This window comes from Carcharhinus amblyrhynchos, chromosome 4 (assembly GCF_965287045.1).
Source record: "Carcharhinus amblyrhynchos chromosome 4, sCarAmb.v2.hapA, whole genome shotgun sequence".
Lineage (NCBI taxonomy): Eukaryota > Metazoa > Chordata > Chondrichthyes > Carcharhiniformes > Carcharhinidae > Carcharhinus > Carcharhinus amblyrhynchos.
The window spans coordinates 88146417-88155709 of record NC_137327.1 but is presented as its reverse complement, the minus strand read 5'-3'; positions in this window follow the sequence as shown (position 1 = coordinate 88155709).

Genomic DNA, 9293 nt, shown 5'->3' with positions numbered 1-9293 from the left:
CCAGGCAACTGACTTAAAAGAAAGCCATCTCCGCAATGGTAGAGTGCTGGGGCTGGGGGTGCCCTAAACAAGCAGAGAGTACTTCTGCCCCTTAGTGGGAAGAAGTCCCGTCATATTAGTGCCAGGATATCTGATTGGCCAGCAGCTTTAATAGTCCCAGCGTGCCAGAACTGAGTAGTGGATATTGATGGTATTGAAATGATGCCTAGACCCAGGTAAATTTGATGCTTTGAACTGGGAGGGATCAAGAAACCTAGGGGAGGAGGGGAGGATGTTTTGGAGAAACAAAGTGGGGAGGGGGGTTACATCTTCGGGAAATGTCACTGATGTACAAAGACCCACTCCCTCCACACCAACGATATCACTGCATAGGCAGCGCAATATTTGGGTGAACTGACTTTGTAACAAGATTAATTGTCATTATGTATTTATTTAAAAATGGCAGGGGGCTGCCTATTTTGACACCTGCCTGTCTATCATTTTATTGGGACTAAGTCAGGGATAAATAGGAAGGTGTCTGTTTTACTTACCAAACCCCCTGCCATCCCTTACCAAAAACACCGCCAGCTCAGGGCTGTAAAATCCAGCCCTTTGCCCTTATTTATAAAGTCCAGGATTTGGTGTACTTTTAACCAGTTTCTAAATCTGTCCTGTTATTAATAATTTGTGCATAAATACTCCAAAGTCCCTCCACTTCCACACTGCCTTTAATATTGTATCCTATAATTTACTGTCTCTCTTCACTCTTCTTACCAAAATACATCTGAACATTTCTCTGCATTGAATTTTATTGACGAGGAATGTTGGCAACTTGTTTGATCACGGAGGCTATTGTGGTGAAGTCCAATCCTATTCTCCTGCCGTGTCTGTAGAGAAGATTTTTTAGCAAGGGCCACTGGAGTGGGTACCCAGGCAGATTTCCCCTTTCCAATCCCTACATTTCCAATCCTGAGAGTAATTATAGTTTCCTACTGCTACGCCAGTTGTGATCAGTTACCTTTGTACAGACTAAGCACAAGACCTGGGGCCTTCCTGGTTTTTTTTAAATCAACACCACGCACATTTATACAATGTGCCAGGTCTGCCTGAAACAATCAATATCTAGCCTGTTGTTTGTCAAGTCCTCCTCACCCAGGTCACAGGTTATTTATGAGCCATTTTTTCATTGTTCACCAAATTCTGAGTGAAAATATTGAATGGAAATATCACAGACACAGATGCAAAGGAATGCGCTTAAATATAGTCACATATATACATATTCACTGGTGCATACAGGCAAGCAGGCAGACGCCACATATGTGTTCAGTTACACAGCCAATTGTGGCTGGCTTCATTCTCTAACAAATTCATCTCAACAACTCTCTTGTCTCCAGGTATAATTGTTGCACTGCCTCACTTGTGACATATCTTTCGATGTAGGCCCTCCAGCTATTGATGTGAGGTTGCGGTTTGTCATTTTTCAAGAGTTTTTCATTACATTTCTGCCTGTGAGAGCACCACACCTAGTGCTAATAATCTCTTACAATCATTACATCAGAGAGTCTAGCAGCACCAAGAGGCAAACAATAACTCATCCTTTCCGACAATGTTTGTCTTTCTTTTTACAAGTGGTTTGCCTGTTCCTGCAATAACGATCAAATCACTGAATCTTTTTAATTTTCCACATTTTTGATCTATCTACACCATCTCTCCAAGTGTTAGTTGTTGCAATTCCTGAATAAACATGTGAAATTCCTGTTGGTTCAACAATGTAACTGGAGAAGTTTATGTTTGTTCAGTTGGTTGACTTTATTCCTGATTTAGTAAGACAAGGTTCTACTTAGTCAGCAAGGTACACTTATTTTGTATAACTCCACAAGTATTTGTACCTTCAGTAGGATATGTGCTGTGTTATTATGGTGCTAATTAGCTGGGTAGAAGTTATTCACTTTATTGCCCACAAAGTTGTGTATTCAGCAACATAAGGGTTACTTAATATGTGCCTTGTTAGAAATGGTGCTTATGCACCAATGTAAATATATTAATTGCCCCTTTCAAGGATCCAGCTGCAGAGTAAGGTCACATGACCCAGGGAGCCAACTGGGGAGCAGGGTGGGAGATCACCCTGGTGAGCTCAGATTTCTGTTCCAGAGCATTCTTGGGAACTGACTGCAACCATGAGACTGCAAGCCTCTGTATAGCATTTACCTATAAATAAATATGCTGTAGTTTTTCCCTTAACTGGAAACAAGGATTATAACATTGGTGATGAGGGTAAAAGTGAGCCTCAAACTGTTAGTATATGGTTTTAGATGAAGTTGAGACAAGGAAGAGTAATTACAAAAATGCCCCTATTTGGATGGATAGGTCCTTTTGATGCTTCCATGGAGCACTGGACACAATAGTTAGAGCTGATAGCAAATTACTGTGGATGCTGGAATCTAAAACAGAAATATAAGGCTGAAAAATCTCAACAGGTCGAACAGCATCTGTGAAGAGAGAGTAGAGCCAACATTTGAGTCAGGATGACTCTTCATTGGTCCAATCATATGCATGATGATTTTGCTCTTTGTTGATGCACATTCAAAGTGGATGAAAGTGTTTAGGTGAAGTCTCCAACATCACACACTACAATTGAGAAATTACATCAATGTTTTTCCAACTATAGAATGCCTAAAGTCAAAGGGGGTGATCTTACCTTCTCACTCTGCTAGTCAATGGGTGGGGCATGCCGGTAAGACTCCGAGAAAACTGAAAATTGTGTTCACGCCTGATTTCTCACCTCTCACAATTTTACCAACACCAGATATCCGGTGTGATCAGCCTCACGCCCGAAAAAAGCACGCAGTTGATTATATTTTTTAACTCAATGTTAAATAGAATTTAAGTACTACAAGTGAGTGCTGGATGCAATCATCGAGGCTCACTTGCCATAACAGCCTTGCTGGTGAAGGATCATGCATGGTTCCTATCAGCAGGGACATGTTGTGATGGTCTCATTAGTAGAACCAGAGGTCATTGAGGCACTTCCAGGAGATTGGGGTTGGAGGGTGCCTCTTGGGCATTGCCAGCCTGGTAGTGCCAGCCTGGCACTGTCAGTCTGGCACACTGGTAGTGCTCACTGGGCACTGGACAGTGCCAAGAGGATGGCACCTGAGAAGGCAGAACCTATTGCAAGAGAGTGGGGCGTGAAGAGACAGGCCCTAAGGGGAGATGGATGATAAGTCACTGCCTGTTCTGCAACTGGGATCGGCTGAATACTCTGGAACCACAATTGACCAGGACTGGGAGTGGGGGGGGAATGTTCGGTGATCCATGTGGGAGGGGGGTGATCAGCCTATCTGTGTGTGGGTGGGAGCAATTAGCTATGGAGGACAGAAATAGCTGGTGGGAGGCAGTGACAGATCTCTCTGTAACATATTGTTCCAGAACAGAGAGATCTGTGCGTGCACAATGGCGCATGCTGCTCTAATTTGCTGGCTTTTAGATCATTCCACAATCAATAACAGTACAGTTGCTAATAAATCTTCATTTCAGAACAAGACTGAGCCTCATGTTTTCAAATTTGTCAGGGAGGTTAGAGGACAACCAAGGCAGTCAGAAAACAAACCATGATTAAGCTAAGTCAACACAGTCATTTTCAGTGGATGAAGCCATGTATGTGAGGAGGCTTGGAAGTTGGTCAGGTTGGGTCCCTGGAGTCATCGTATCCAAAACTGGAGCCCTGTCTTCTCAAGTGGAAGAGAAGGAAGGATTCTTTGGAAACCTGCAGACCATTGGGACAGTGAGAGTTGTTTCAACAGTCAGTACTGCCACCAGGAGCCAATTGCCATCTGGGAATGGTACCAGGTCATCCTGCGGCAGGTACAATCAATGTTTCCACGGAAACAGATTGAACTGAACTGCCTGTGCCTGAAGAGGCACCTGTCATTGTGGTTTCAGCTGACGGCAATTCTGTGAAAGACACAGAGGAGTCACGCAGCTCAACAAAGATTCAGAAGCTCCTTGAAATACTTAATTCATAATTGACTAAATTCATGTATTATATGTTTAATTATCTGGGATTGTGTAAATTTTATTTAAGGATGGGGGGGGAGGATGTGGTGTTTTTCCCTTTGAGGATCCTTCTGAAGAGTAAGGGTCACATATCACAGAGAACCTATTGGGGAGGTGGAGGGGTGGGAGATCAAGTTGCACAACCTTCTTGGGAGCTGACTGCAGCCATGAAGCTGCAAGCCTCTGTATAGCCGTTACCTGTGAATAATCATATTGGTTGGAATGTTACCAGCCTGCCCACTAAAGGCATTGGCATGGGCGAGGGGCAGATGATAGAAACGTGAATTGACCTCGGGCGGAATTTTATGGTTTTGGGACAAGTGAGGCCGTAAAATCCCACCCATTGTTTTTCCCTTAAGTGATGAACAGGAATTATTACAGTAAGGTTAAGCACTGTGGTCTGTATTCAACAATTTTAACACTGTAGAAATTAAGTGAGAAAGGGATGGAGAAATAATGTTGGATCCTGCAGTAATCTCTTAGCCTGAATTTCCAATTTCAAATCTGCCATTTTGAGGCAGGTCTCAGGGCAGACATTGGATGGGAAGTAGCTCATACAGACTCACTTCCAGATAGCTGCTGGCAGTCATTTCAGTACCACACTTGCCTAGAAGCAGGTTACCTCATGCAGCCTCAGCATTGATAGAGCGCTATAATCTTTAAGTTTGAAATGTCAGATGAAAAACTGATCTGTGCTAAAATAAAAATGCTTGCTTTTTTCCCCTTGGTATATTGGTTTTCCCTCTCTCTTCCCCAAAGTGATTCACGTTTTCTTGCCAGTTCTGACTAATCTACTTATTGACGGTCTGCCTAAAATCTTAACTCGAGCACAAACAGCACAGCTTCTCATTTGCAACAAAGGGAATAATGATGAGAAGTATCCTGCTGCATCTTTCAGATCAATCAATATTATTAATATTTGATGAAATCCTACAGATCAACAGAAAAGCTGCTCAGAACCTCTCAATAATAATTAAACTAATTACAGCAGCAGCTGTTTGGCTTCCAGATCTGTATATACACACCAATCATTATCAGTTCTGTATGTGGTGGATTAGATGGTGAGTAAAGCTCCCTTTCACTGTCTCCATCAAGGAACCCCAAGATAGTTACAATGTGGGTTTGATAAATCTCTGTGCTATCTTTGACCAAGTTAAGCATTCTTAAATAGAATTATATTGGATCCTGGCATAAATTATTCCCAACCCTCAAAGGATTACTGAGAAAGTAGAGGACCAGACTGACCTGGAATAAAAAGACTCCGAAAGACCATAAAATTACCATATGTGTTTGTTTAAAGTTCTGATATCGTGATTCATAAAAGAATAAGTACAACCAGCATTGATCAAACACTGTGGGGAACATGATGGTCACTAAACGGCTGGAAATATTGAATTGCTTTGCCAAGGAAGACAAGCAGTTAAACATATATATAGGATATAAGATTAAAGAGATATACTGGAGTATTTAAAATTTATCTTTGGTGCCTGGAAGAAAGTATTGGTACCTTTCTTCAGGAGATTAAATGGGATTCAGTATATATAGTCCACGAGAGGGTAAGTTGGATATGGAATGTGGAAATAGAAGACTTGATAGAAGGGATCCATCAAATGCAGAACTAGTCTGTTCCATGCCTTGTATCGGGATGACATCATCTCCAGATAAACCATCCAACCAGTAACACTTCGTCAAATAACCCATTTAATAGTTAATTCAGCACTCAAACACAAGCCACAGGAATGCTCCATAGCTGCACATTTGCTTCGATATCTGAAATATGTTACTCTGTAGGAGTCATTTCATAGTGGATTAAGTATAGGTCAGCAAATGGATAAATGTTTTCAGCTACAGAACAGTAAGGCAAAACAAAATTCTTTGTCTACCACAGTGTCCGATGAGTTCCAACAAAATGGACACTTTTTTAAAATTGAGAAATCAGCTTAAGATCCCAGGAGTTTTAGTGCAGGACCGATTTGTGCTCAGTAATGATGTCTTCTACAGTCAAAGAACTTGCTGTCACTCAGTTTTGACATTGGTCACTTGGGTGAGGAGTAAAAGCTGCTGTAAACTCCTGGAATCCTAGCAAGAGACATTGGCTTCATGAGACTATAGGGATGCCTGGCAACAGGACTATCTGATGCATAAATTACACAAGTTTTACATACAAGGACTAGATACAAGAGAAATAAAAATGATCTTCTGAGGAAACTGAGTTTTGGAAGAGTACAGCAAGTGATGTGCAAAGGAGAACACAGTGTCAAAGAATCTTACTCAAAAGCATGGTAGGAAATTAGAAGTCAAAATACTTGAATTTAAATGGCAACTTATCACAGCTCAGGAACATCTCAAAATGCTTCACATACAATGAATTTATTTGAAATGTGCTAACGTTTATTTATGTATGCAAACACAGCCATCACTTTGCACAGCAAAATCCGACTAGGAACAGTAAAATTAATGAGTAATTAATCTACTTTGAGTCATGTTGATTAAGGGAATTATACTTGCCAGGATGTCAGAAGAGCATCATGTTCTTCTTCAAATAGTGCATGAAATCTTATGCATTTATAGAAAACCCAAACAACCAGAACAATTCCTGGAATGTTACTTGAATCCTCAACTTTCTGGGTTGGGGGCTATCAACTGGACCATGAGCATGAAATCTTACTTTTTTAGGGCCGACCAATCTATAAAACTTAATCAAATTCTGTTTGTGCAATTATAAGTAACAGAATATCAGTTTTGGAATGATTGTTTTGTTGTTTATTATTTGTAAGTGAAGACCTCTTGTGGATAAAATGAAAAAGAATACTCCTTTCAGTCAAAATTCAGTACAATATTTTATTAATATTTAAAACATAAAAGCAGTGAGGTTTAGACTCAGAAGCAGAGTGAAGTGTGGCTGATTGATAGATTTGTGTTTGGAGTTTTCATAAGCAATGTGAAGTACACTGCAACATTATCCCCTGTTGAGTATGCATTTCTCTCTATATGCACCTTTGTTCTGATCTAAACAGCATAGGTAAGAATTCCTCTACTTTCTATGTATAGTGACAGTGTAAATGTGTTCATGAAGATTCGCTTTTTCGTATTACAATGTTGCTACATCAAGCAATGAACCTCTTACTCCTTTATATTTAATGAAAAGGGATAATTAACACACTGCGATTCTCCCCTCCCCATCCACAACTGAACTCTAGTGATATACCTCCACTGGCTTTGTCTAAAGGCCATATTTCCTAAAAATGTCACAGCTCTGCAGGAGGTCAATGCAATGCAGAAACATTGCATCAATGGGAGTGCTGGGAATGATTTGGAAGGTATAATGCTGAACTTTACAAATTGGGCAGTGTGGCAAACAATGTGAAAGAACTGCACCAAAATAAAGGAGGATGTACATATTGACTACATGTTTCCTGTGCTGTAAGATTGTTTTCTATGATAATGTCATAAAGAGTACAAACAAATTTACTGCAGGTTATTTCTGGGAGAAACAGAATACAAAAGCAGAAAGGTAATGTCAAATTTATATAGAACCACAACTAGACCACACTTCCAGTACTAAGTATGGTTCTGGTCTCCCTACTACTAAGCACTGGAGAAAATGTAAAAAATTATTCTAAGGATGGTACCAAAATTAAGAGTATGCAGCTATCAGGAAAGCCGACCCACTACTCACAACAGAAAATGAAATAAATAGAGCATGACACAATCCAGAGGTCCAAAATACAGTGTTCAAAGGATTACATGATTCTTAACATCATCAGTCCATTCATTTAATTAATCAGGAACTGTGGATCTTTGGATATAATAACTTAGTTATGTGCGACTTGGTGGGTATTACATACTAGAAGTCAATGTCAAGAAAGGGTCAGTAATGTTCATCAACGCTATCCTCACCATGTCTAAATGACCCAAGACGAAAATCACTTCCAGGTATAAATGGAACAATCTGAAATAAAGCACCCATGGAATCACCCATGATGTAAACAGAAAATAAAGGGAAGTGAAATACAAGTTGAAATTTAATCAAGAGGTTCAGGTATTTATACACAGAATAACCAATGCCTTGGAGTTTGTTGCAGAGTGAATCAGATTGAAGGGCTTGAATAGATTTTATATTGAACAGATACACAGATACCCAATGTTACAACGTAACATTTGATCAAGGTGTTCTGATGGTATATACATAGACAGGAATAATTTATAGGCTGGAATCAAATTGGAAGTTTGGATAAAGTTATGGATTGTTTTCTCATTATCCAAAGTAGCAAGATATTTGAAGCTGATTGTGAGATTCACTGACAGGAATGTATTTTTGATGTAATATGGGTTCATTGAGATGATTAGATTTCAGTTTGTGTTGGTGACTGGGGCTCGTATCAACGATGGCAAGTTTCCAGTTCTTCATGTAACGACAGAATGAGAATGCCAACTGAAGTATCTTTATATCCCATGACATTGCCAAAAAGGGCATTAAGTGTACCAAAATCACTATGGCCACACATTGGGAAACTTCCAATTCACCTGCCTCTGCAAACCTTCACCACGTTTCTGTACCCTCATCATCCTCACATCCAATGAATCTGTCCAATTCATTTAGTATTGTGTTTCAATATATAAGCAATTTTCAACCGATCATCATGTTCTAATTATATTTCTTAGCTATTTCCTTTCAAGCTTTGCGTTGTCTCGAACTATGGGCTTTGGCCTTTCGTCAAATGCCTAAGACTTTGGACAAATGTTTAGACTTCTCTTCCCCGTTTTCCATACATATGTTCTGTAATTGTCATGAATTAGAATAGGTAACTTAGATATACTTTCAGTTGGCCTATGGGGTGAAGACAAAGGGAAGGAAGCCCCAGTAATATGGCTGGAAATTCTAAATGTATAGAACAAAGTTGGTGTTCCAATGGTTACTGGATAAATATAACACTCAATTTGATAGAGACTGAAGTTCAATTCCTCATCTGTGTTGAGTTTGATGAATTCAGTTTGGAAGAAGAAAAAATATTGGTCTGATGCCTTCTCTGGATTATTGTCTAGTGACTCTTTCTATAAGCTTCAGCTACTATACTCAACATATTCAAATAGCTAATTACATTCACAGGTGAAGTGTATACACTTGGGTCAACATTGATGATACCACAGCCAGAGGTAACAGTTTTAGGAGAGACGAGGAGAAAATTAAGCAAAAGAATGTTGCTAGCAGTGTATAGGTTTAATGACATTGTTGCATCCTCCCACATCATTGCTGA